Here is a 10,799-nt window from a genome sequence, read left to right as displayed (position 1 = left end):
TGTGTATGGATTGGGATAACAGTTGTATGAGCCCCTAATAAAATGTTAAAAAAAAATGTATACATCCAAATAGCAATTCACAAATAAGTAATATGTGCAATAGTTCCCTCAAATTGCAATATAAAAAATCATCTATTTCTACTGAGAATAGAAAAACTACTAATTAGTCATTTAACCATAGTTATTTTCATCATTAACAAATGAAACTTTTTGGAGATGCTGGGAGGAAAAGCCAGGAGGGGAACATTTTCACCACCCAATTTTACCTATAACCAACTGAGAAACAATAAATAACTAGCCATTTCTCATGTAAAATAATATCTAAGTTATAACTGATAGCTCTGAAGTCACATTAAACAATATTGTTTGAAGTAGAAATGATGCACTTTATACAAAAGAGGACCATCAAGAAGACTACAAACCACTATTTAAACAAGCCCATGGCCTCCAATGAATTCTGACTTAGAGGAGCCCTGTAGGACAGCAGCAACTTGCCACTGAGGTTTCCAGGTTAGGAATCTTTATGGAAGCAAGCTGCCATACCTTTCTTCAACAGAGCACCTGGTGGGTTTGAAGTGCTGGCCTTTGGGTGCACAGCTGAGTGCTTAGCCACTGCGCCACTCAGGTTCCTTTATTAAAACAAAGATATGTTTAAAAATGAACTCTTTGTTATTTTTCTCTTTGGGGGGCTTTGGTATATACAAAGCTCACCACTGAGCCAAACCAAACCCACTGCCATGTCGGCAATTCCGACTTACAGCGATGATCCTGTGGGCTTCTTTCTGAGACTGTAACTCTTTACGGGAGAAGAAAAGACTCAAAAGGTGCTGGCTAAGCATACTAAATGCACCATGGACTGCTAAAAGAACAAACAAATCTTTCTTGAAAGAAATAGAGTCAGAATGCTCTTTCATGGCAAGGATGGTGAGATCTCGTCTCACGTAATCTGGATGTGGTGTCCGAAGAGACCAGTCCCTAGATGACAACAGCATGCTTGGTAAAGCAGAGGGACAGTGAAAAAGAGGAAGGCTCTCGACAAGATGGAGGGACACAGCGACTGTAACAGAGGACTCCCACATAAGAACAAGGGAGGGTGGTTTTGTTCTGTTGTGCCCGGGGTCCTCTGGGTCATCGCCAACTAGACAGCACTTAACAACAACAAAACTGAATTTTAAAGGTTCTTTCAGGGACTAAGTTTTCTTAATTGGGAATTTTGAAAAATTAACTTTACTTGAATCTAGTCTGAAGAGCGTTAATTGAGGAAATTATAATTAATAAAGGAAATTAGCTTTTTAAGGGATGGCAGGGGGGAAAAACAGAATGGCTGCCTGTTGCTACCGATCCTCAAGGTGTTCCACACAGGGTCTGGGAGCCCCATCCTCTCCTGGCAGAAGCAGATGGACTAAAGATGGTGACTATGGGGTATCTTTCTTAAGTAAGTACATCGAAGCACATGTGCCCTTTCCATGCAAAATCTTGACCATCCATAATCAGCATGGCGAACAAACAGCCTCATCTTTTTCCTGCAGAGCAGCTTGTTCACATTAGGGTTTATCTCGGATATGCTTTGTCATTAGAGGTGACCCTCTTGAATTTTTGCGATATGTTTCTCTGTCTTTAAATATATGAAACCAGGATTCTTGAACCGATAGGGACAGCAAGCAGAATAAAGGTTTCTCTGGGGTGCAGTGGTGGTTGGCCAGTGGCGGGGGTAAAGGGAGCGGATGTCAAGGAGTTCAAGAAGGAAACGTATGTTTTGATATTGTGGTACCAATCATACAATATTGCTAGATGGGATTCAACTATGCAATGATATGATATCTGTATTAGCTCCCAATAAAATCGTTTTTAAATAAATAAATAAACAACAATAAACTAAAATATGGTGAACCACAGAGCGAGATTTTTCTTTGCCCACGATCCTTGCTTCACAATTATGCTTACTTGTATTTTAGAATATAGGATTTCATAAAGGATTGGAGAACATTGCATTAAGTCAAACATGAAACTTTTCACAGCAAGGTGGTGAAGAGGAGATAGACTGAGTGTGATCAGGCCACAGATCAGGAGCTAGTGGGGCAGGTCTGGTTGGCCAGGTACCCAACCACTATTCTCTGCTTCTTCCCAGCCACCATGATCTCCCTTTGTTTAGTCTCTCCTGGGAGCCCGTTTCTCAAAGAAGCTGAGCTCCTCCTCGACAGAGAGCAAGACTCTTCATTGGATTAAACCAGTCTGGAAGAGTCTGTCACTTTCCTGGCACTAGTTCAAACCTGAACATGATGTCATGCTAGACAAAGAGATCGAAGGTGAAGACTGCCTGTGGAGTTATCTGGCAAGAGATAGCTTTTTCTTAAAAGGAGAGCAGAGTCTCCCTCCTTACTTTCGCACCCCCCTTTTCTCCCAGAGGATATAGTTTACTGTCCATGACGACTGCAAATCTGGCAGCTCTGTGAGGGGTATCTGGTCCAGGGGCAAGCCAATTCACTGAGGGCAGGAGAAAGTGTAAAGAAGAGGGATATTTTATGAGCCCATTGAGTTAACCAACCCTACAGTGGGCGTACCACTAGGCTTCTTATTCGGAGGCAGTAAATATCCTTAAAATTGTGTTTTCTTTAACTTGCTATCAACAGCATAGTAACTGTGTGACCTTGGAAATGCTTGCTAATGTCTGTGCTTAATCTTACCTCTTTTGTAAATAGTAATGTATTATATATATATGTGTGTGTGTGTGTGTGTGTATGTATGTATATGTATATATGTATAATTCTCACAGGAGTCCCTTGAAGGTTAAATAAGATGACTTCTACAAAGACAGGAGAAGACTTACCATTTGTCAATACGAAACGAACACGCAGTGAACACTAGTTACCACCATCACTATTACTGTTGTTAGCTGCTGTTGAGTCCATCTCAGCTCCAAGTGACCACAGGCATCCGGGCCGAACCGCCCCACGTGGTGATGGGAGCTGACGGCCAAGCTTTCCTCCCACAGAGTGGCTAGGTAGGTTCAAACCAAGAATGCATTCACACGCAGTCCCCAGATTATGAATGACAAACATAGGCTCCTAACTGCGCCTTTAGGAATTTATGGGTCAGTCGGAACAGGTACAGGTGGTTCTTGTAACCTTACTTTAATGTCAGAGAAGACATTTTAAAGTAGGCAAATTCACACGGCATTTAAGCAAGGACTCAAAGGTACCCCACTCAAAAATGCCAGCCAACCAAGCTCTCCCCAGCCCTGTCAATAATCCAATCACATGCATCAGGCTCCTGAAAGCTCACGGTGCCTCTTCTGACTCTCCCATCACAGGTCTTCAACCCAAGGATTATCCCTTCACAGCCACCGAGACAAGTCGCCCATGTTGTAAACACTCCGGTCTGTTCTTGTTTGGCTTCCTTGGCCCTAACAGATCCCAGTAAATAGGAGTTGTTCAGTTGAACATCCATAAGCCGGGCACTTCCTTAAGAACAAAAATTTGAGACTTTTCTCCCTCTCCCTTTGTTGCCTTCAAAAGCAATCTAAATGAATGAACATATGAGAAAAACTCATCTTTTGCTGTTGTTGTTACCATAAAACACAAAGCTCATTTATTTTGTTATAACTTGAATCTCTCTCCTCTTTCTATGTTAAAGTACAGCAAACACAAAGTGTGCAACAAACACAAATATTTCCTAATTAAGAAATTTAGTCTCAAAAAGAGATGAAGGAAAAAAACAGCCCCAAACAAAGTCAATGAAAAAGTCAGAAGAATCGGTATCACAATAGAGAAAAGTGAGTGAATACATGGTCTACTCCATCACATTTCCAGGGATTTCCTTTCTCCCTACCCAGCGTTCCTTCTAGTCTTCTTCCAGATCTCTCAGTGGTGGAATCCGGCCAAGAATGCAAAAGCCTGCTGAACTCTGCAGCAGTTTTAGAAAATTGGCACACGTCCGTAGACTAGAAGAAGGACCACCAAATTCAGTTGAGCTTTTGAACTACAGACCCCGCACAGTCAAGCGAAAACATGAATGATTCAGGGGAAGCCAAAGTCCTGAACCAGCAGTGGTGGCAGGACATGGGAGCTGCTTTTAAATGTCTTTGCTAAATGGAGAGTAGGCAGGGCTTCGATGCTGGAGAGAGAGAAAAAACACACACGTGCTTTAGTAACTCCAGGCAAATGTGAATCATCTTTTCTTCTGATGTATTTCCCTGACCTCTTAGGGAAAAAAAAAATCTCTCAACAGCACAGGAAGAAAACTGCTTCTTTAACCCCCTGATGACAGAAACAAATTGTTTTGCAGCTCTGGGAAGAGATTTGTCACAAATGTGCAAACCAGACCCTACATCCTGGACACTGAACAGAGCTGCAATATCACATTTTTAGGGAATTCCAAAGTGATCCTCTAATAACACAAGAGATTTTTTAAACGCAAAGCTCTGTCTTGATGGTTTAGCATGCTAGTTTTTTTTTCCATCTCTGTGTGTGTGATCCCAAATTTAATTGTGTTGTTTCATTTAACAACAAAATTTAAATTTATTGAATTTGCTGTAAACCTCATTGTCTCTAGGAGACTTTCTTTTTATACCATTATAGGCTTTTTTCTTATTTTGGTTTATACCCTTTTTAATACTCAATTTGTTGTTGGACATTTTAAAAGCCAAATACGTTTAAAACTAAATAACTGTTTATGGTACACTGGGTAATAAAGAAGGCTTAGTGATTGAGCTCACCATTCTATTAATCATGCCTGAATGCTATTTCCATAAATGAAATGTCCTCACAATAACCTTCCCGAAGCACTCCATAAACTCGGCAGATTTTAGAAGTGTCTCCACAAATGCATCGAAAGAGAGACAATCAGAGCTCTCAATAGTAGGCTGAATGAGGACGTAAGTCCTGGGTCTGTCTGTGAGCAGATAAGATGTGGAACAAATTACAGAACCTCACTGAGTGTCTGTTTCCTTAATTGTATAATGTGACCAAATAATTGTCAGTGCCCTGCCTTCACCAAACAAATCAAATAACCATGATAATAATTCTAGAAATAGATCTAAATACATATTTTAAATTTTATAAGTCCCTCTGATAAGATTCTTGAGTAATTTAACAGTATGATAAACTCTGCATACTCCATTTGACACATTTTTTTACAAACAGCCCCCTCTATGCCAGTTCAGGGTGGATGGTCGACTAGTGGTTGATGAGCTGAAGGCAACATTAGTCACAGTGATTATTTGAGCTTTCATTCTGTTTTTAAAATATCGTTTAAGATTGCATCACTATTTTCCTAATCTTCTGAAGGAAGGAATGGTTATAAATCAAAGGCTCGAGAAAATTATCTGCAAAGTCGCTGTTCAGGCAAAACCAAACTTATCAAATTAAACAGCTAGACCATCCATTGCTAGCATGGTAATTGATAGTAACAGATAGAACAGTAACTGACGTAAGCATGGACACAGACTCATCTCTTAGACAGCCACGGCTCTGAGAAGAAACTGGCCGTGGCTGCAGGGCAGACAGAGAAGTCTACAGGGTTTGGTACCTTGAATGAAGAATTCTACAGCTCTCTCACCAAAAACTGCTTCCACGTTTGGGAAGGCGTCTCGCTTACCTTCTGTTAACAAATAGAAGTGGGTGGCTTTAGCAAACAGAACTGACTTTCTCACCGTTTAGAAGGCTAGAAGTCTGAATTCAGGGTGCCGGCCTTGAGGGAAACGCTTTGTGTCTGCCAACTCGGGAGGGAGGTCCTTACGCTTCCTCCTGGGCAACGCTCACGTGGCGTGGCCTCGCTAGTTCCCACAGGTGCTTGCTCACTTACTTGTTTACTCTCTTTTACATCAAAAATGAGATGAAGGCACGTCCGGGATTGGGTGGACAACCCAACAAACCTGATTAGCATGTGCTCGGAGCATCAAAAGAGCAGGGTCCAAAGCAAAGGCCCATCGAGATCATGTTGGCGAGACACAGGCAGAGTGAGCTCCTTGGTGGAAAGACTAGGTAGCCCATGAGGTGAAATGGACGCCAGCTCCAGGTGGCCATTGAGAGGCATCGTTTTACATGATCCCTAGTCTGAGGCCAGTGTTAGGATGGCTGCATCATTGAGGCAATAATTCAGCGGTTCTCAGCCTGTGTGTCGCGGCCCCTTTGGGGGGAAGGGAGGGGTCAAACGACCCTTTCACAGGGGTCGCCTGGTTCATAACAGTAGCAAAATTACAGTTCTGAAGTAGCAACGAAAATTATTTTATGGTTGGGGGTCACCACAACATGAGGAACTGTATTAAAGGGCTGCGGCATTAGAAAGGCTGAGAACCACTGCAGTAGCCATTCAATTCTAGATGCTAATAATCTCAAAATCTATCTTGAAGGATAATGCTGCATGTGATAGGTTAATATATTGATACGTATATAGGAAAGGCCAGTTAATACAACTATTATTCAAATTCACCCACTCGCCACTAAAGCCAGTTGTAAAGAAATTGAAGAATGATACCAACTTCTTTAAAAGCAGGAAAGGACTGCTTTCACCATAGTTACTCCATTTGTATGCTGGGCAAGTAACCAGAGACGCGGGCTACATGAAGAATGCGGTATCACGACTGGAGGCAGGCTCTCCCATTGACAGACCAGGACACACATTTGACCCGAGCTTACACGCTGACAGTGAAGAGACACAGCACTGACCAATGAAGAGCAAAGAACACACCTTCAGTGTGGATTTCCACCCACTGCGAAGAAAACGACACCCACAGACAACACAGGTGAAAAACTGAGAAGAGACTGGCATGCTCAAAGACGCCATTTTATTTGCCGCACAAAACCTCTTCAGAGTATTACAGAGCAGAGGACTAAGGTGGGCCTCATCCAAGCCATGGTATTTTCATTCACCTCATATGCATCTGAAAGAAGGGCACTGGATAAGGGAGCCTGCAGAAGAATTGGCACATCTGAATCACGGTGTGGGTGAAGAATATTAACTATACCACAGGTTTCCAGAAGAAGGAGCCAACTTCTGTGGTAAGAAGCAGAGCCAGGATGCTCTTCAGAAGCGAGGATGGTGCAATGTCGCCTCGTGGACTTGCAACATGTTCCCAGCAAAGCCCAGTCCCTGGAAAAGACCCTCACTCTCGGTAGAGTCGGAGGTCAGCGAAGAAGAGGCATGACCTCAACAAGACGAACTGACACAAGGGTGGCACCGGTGGGCTCAAACACCGACGACTTGGAGGACGGCAGGACCAGGCAGGATGGCACCGGATGGGGCCGCAGGCAGCACCTCACATCTTATATCGGTGTGAGAAGTCGCCCCAGAAGGCCTGAGATCTGCAAAAGGAGCGTCTGATAGGGAGAATCTGCCGGCGCCAAGAAGACCTCCCAATAGTGGACATGAAATACCCCTCAACTCAGCGGGTAGCTTTAAGAAGGTGACTTTGAGGCTTAATCTACAAGAGGTAATGGAGCACGTGCTCGGTGAATTCTATCCTCAGTGCTAGTTAGCTTTTTCAGTGGTACATTCGATTCCAAGAGTGACAACAACGAGGGCGTCGTAGTTTTAAACGGACGGAGGAAAGAAGAGAAGAACAGGAAATATCAATTGCTGAAGAAGATGAGGGGAAACACACAAAGATGTGGACACAAACCTAGTTTCTCACTTTAAAGAGCAACTACACTGAAGGCGGTGTGGTAGCTATGAGAGGAAGCATGTAAACACGAGTGAGACACAATCCTGTTATAACAAATGTAAGTTCAGTAGTAAAAGAGGGTAGAATGTGGGATCAAGATACCACAAAGGAAGTGCTGGGGGATTTGGGGCAAAGCTGCATTACTTTTAAATTGCATTTTGCTTCTAGGACAATAAAGTTAATAGTTTCCAATTAGTTTTCTCAGGGACACAACTCATTATACTAATTAAGGGATATTTTCAGCTATGAAATAATCATCGCAAAAATGAAGATGACACATGTGTAATTATATATATACATATATAAACATGTATATATATAAACTTATCAGATTGTAGAACTTCTGAACAATGACTTTCCTGGAAAAAAATTCATTGACTATGAACACACAAAACTAGACTTCTCCCCAACCTGGATACTCCTGGGAGGTCACTCTCCCCGGGCTCTGTCCAAGTGGCACGGAGGAGCACAGGGCTCAGCCTCGTGATGTACACTCCTTTTCCACAACGTCCAAGATCAAGCCGGGCCTTGAACCTGCGCCTGCTTATTGCTACGGCTTCTCAGAGTCCCATGGACAGTGACTGAGGAGACAAACCGCACAGGAAATAGCCCTCCAATACATCCTTCCTGAATCTAGGTTCTCTTCCATGATGAGTTAAACTTGTTTTCTCCTTTTTTTTCAGAATGCTCAAATTTTCATATACTATTAAGGGCAATCTCAAATCCACCTCTCTGTACTCAAGGGGGAAAAGAAAGGGCCTCTCCCAGTTTGGCCTTTGTTTTTATAGCCTTCATTATTTGATCCGGCGAGTCAAATGCTTAAAAGACAACACAGTTTAAATTCCTCTAGTGGCTTAATTTTTTTACTCCCTTTTCCCATGAACTTATTATAAAAGATGTTTAAAAAAACACAACTATACTTCTTGAGTTACTCACATAGTTTGACGGTCCTCAGGAAAGACATTCCAAAGTGAAAGAAGAAAACACCGTGAGGCCAGCCAGCACATCAGAAAGCAGTTCACCTGGTGCTAGGCCTCACTAATGATCACGCCAGGTGACCTGTCCCTAGTTAGATGCCTGCTTAATGGAAGAATTCAAAATTGAATTATTGCAACCACAGATCCATTAAGGTTACTTATGAAGAATCAAATAATCTCTTATTTCAGTCCACTATTAGATATGTAAAAAATTACCTGAAGAATATTTAAGTGAATGCAACACGGAGTAGGGAACCAGTGGAGAGGTCTCAGGGGCCAGCCTCAATCCCAACTATGTGGACACCTGCCCCTCCCCCCAGAAGAATTTACTTCAGAGGACAGCACTGAAGCTACAGCTCAGGGAGAGGGACAGTTCTGATCAGAGCACATGGGAGCAAACAAAAGGGTAGGAAGAGAGAGTGGAGCACATCCTGGCCTACCAAGCCTTGACGAAGATATTCCCGCTCAGAGCAGCCACTGCACAGAGAAGACCACATGGCCGGCCACACTATGAGACACGACATCCCTTACTAACCCATAGCGCTACAGGGGACAACACTAGAGACACAGTGTGGGAACTGTGCCCAATCTGACGCCACCACACCGAGGCAAAATACTGAGGGCATGCAACAGAACAGCAAGGGGAACAGAACAATGAAATCCCCAGGGAATACCAAAAAACAGGCTTTGGGACCAGGGGTGGCACCCCATTTGACTTGATGGGAAAATACTCCTAAAGGACAACAAACAGTCCTGGAACTATCTACAGGATTTTCTTTTATTTTATTTTCTTCTGTCATTGGTTTGTTGTTGTTATTAGTTTTATTTTCTTTTGTTGCTTTGTTTTGATCTGTCTTGTTTTTGTGCATGTTATTATCTCTGCGGGTCTGTATAAAATAGGCTGGATGAACAATCTGGAGGAGAAAATAACGGGACTGATGGTTCCCAGGGGAACATGGGAGAGGGGGAGATGGAGGGAAGGGAAGGGGTGTTGACAAACCCAGGGACAAGAGAACAACAAATGATCCAAATCAGTGGTGAGGAGGGAGTAGGAGGCTTGGTGGGACTTGACCAAGGCTAATGTGGCTGAGAGGAATTGCTGAAACCCAAATGAAGGCTGAGCATGATAGTGGGACAAGAGGAGAGTAAAAGGAAATAGAGGAAAGAACTAGGAGGCAAAGGGCATTTATAGAGTTCTAAAGGTAGGCATGTGCATATGTAAGTATATTTACATATGACAATGAGGAAATAGATCTATGTACATATATTTATAGGTAGCAGATGGACATTGGGCCCATACTCAAGTACTACGTTCATGAAGGAGGGGGGAGTGGAGAAGGCGGGGGAAAAAATGAGGAGCTGATGCCAGGGGCTTAGGTGGAGAGCAAATGTTTTGAGAATGATGAGGGCAATGGATGTACAAATGTGCTTTACACAATTGATGTATGTTTGGATTGTGATAAGAGTTGTATGAGCCTCCAATAAAACAATAAAAAATTGCAAGAGCACTTTATTCTATTAAACTGACATTCCATGACGCTCACCTTCCCGACACAATCACTAAAGACAAATAGACGCATAAGCAAATGTGGTGAAGAAAGCTGATGGTGCCAGGCTATCAAAAGACATAGCATCTGGAGTCTTAAAAGCTTAGAGGTAAACAAGCGACCATCTAGCTCAGAAGCAACAAATCCTACCTGGAAGAAGCACACCAGCCTGCGTGACCATGACGAGGTGTCCAAGGGATCAGAGATCAGGCATCAAAGAACAAAAAATCATATCATTGTGTGCTCACCTTCCTGATACAATTGCTGAAGACAAATGAGTGCATAAGCAAAAGTGGTGAAGAAAGCTGATGGTGCCTGGCTATCAAAAGATAATAGTGTCTGGGGTGTTAAAGGCTTGAAGTTAACAAGCGGCCATCTAGCTCAGAAGCAACAAAGCCCACATGGAAGAAACACAGCATCCTGTGTGATCACAAGGTGCCAAAGGGATCAGTTATCAGGCATCACAGAATAAAAAAATCAAATCATTGTGAATGAGGAAGAGTGCAGATCAGGGAACCAAGATACATCTGTAGGCATCTGGACATACCTTTACAGAAGGGTTGTGGGGAGGAGACGAGGCAGTCAGGGTGCAGTAGAGCAATGATGAAACATACA

The 10,799-nt window shown here is 42.9% G+C and overlaps 1 protein-coding gene and 1 non-coding gene across 9 annotated transcripts in view; one reads left to right on the top strand and one right to left on the bottom strand.

Annotated features, from left to right (window-relative positions):
* The window catches only part of COL25A1 (collagen type XXV alpha 1 chain), a 580,731-nt gene that overhangs the window by 338,603 nt on the left and 231,329 nt on the right, over nucleotides 1–10,799 (bottom strand). The gene's annotated exons all lie outside the window — the stretch shown is intronic.
* LOC115873373 lies at nucleotides 8,067–8,271 on the top strand. The gene has a single exon (XR_004048374.1). It is a non-coding gene; the product is annotated as a small nucleolar RNA SNORA73 family (small nucleolar RNA).

This window comes from Echinops telfairi, unplaced genomic scaffold (genome assembly GCF_000313985.2).
Source record: "Echinops telfairi isolate 266 unplaced genomic scaffold, ASM31398v2 ScPeMD7_7468;HRSCAF=8506_0, whole genome shotgun sequence".
Classification (NCBI taxonomy): Eukaryota; Metazoa; Chordata; class Mammalia; order Afrosoricida; family Tenrecidae; genus Echinops; species Echinops telfairi.
Note: the sequence above shows the minus strand (reverse complement) of the source record. Positions and strands in the feature narration are given on the sequence as shown.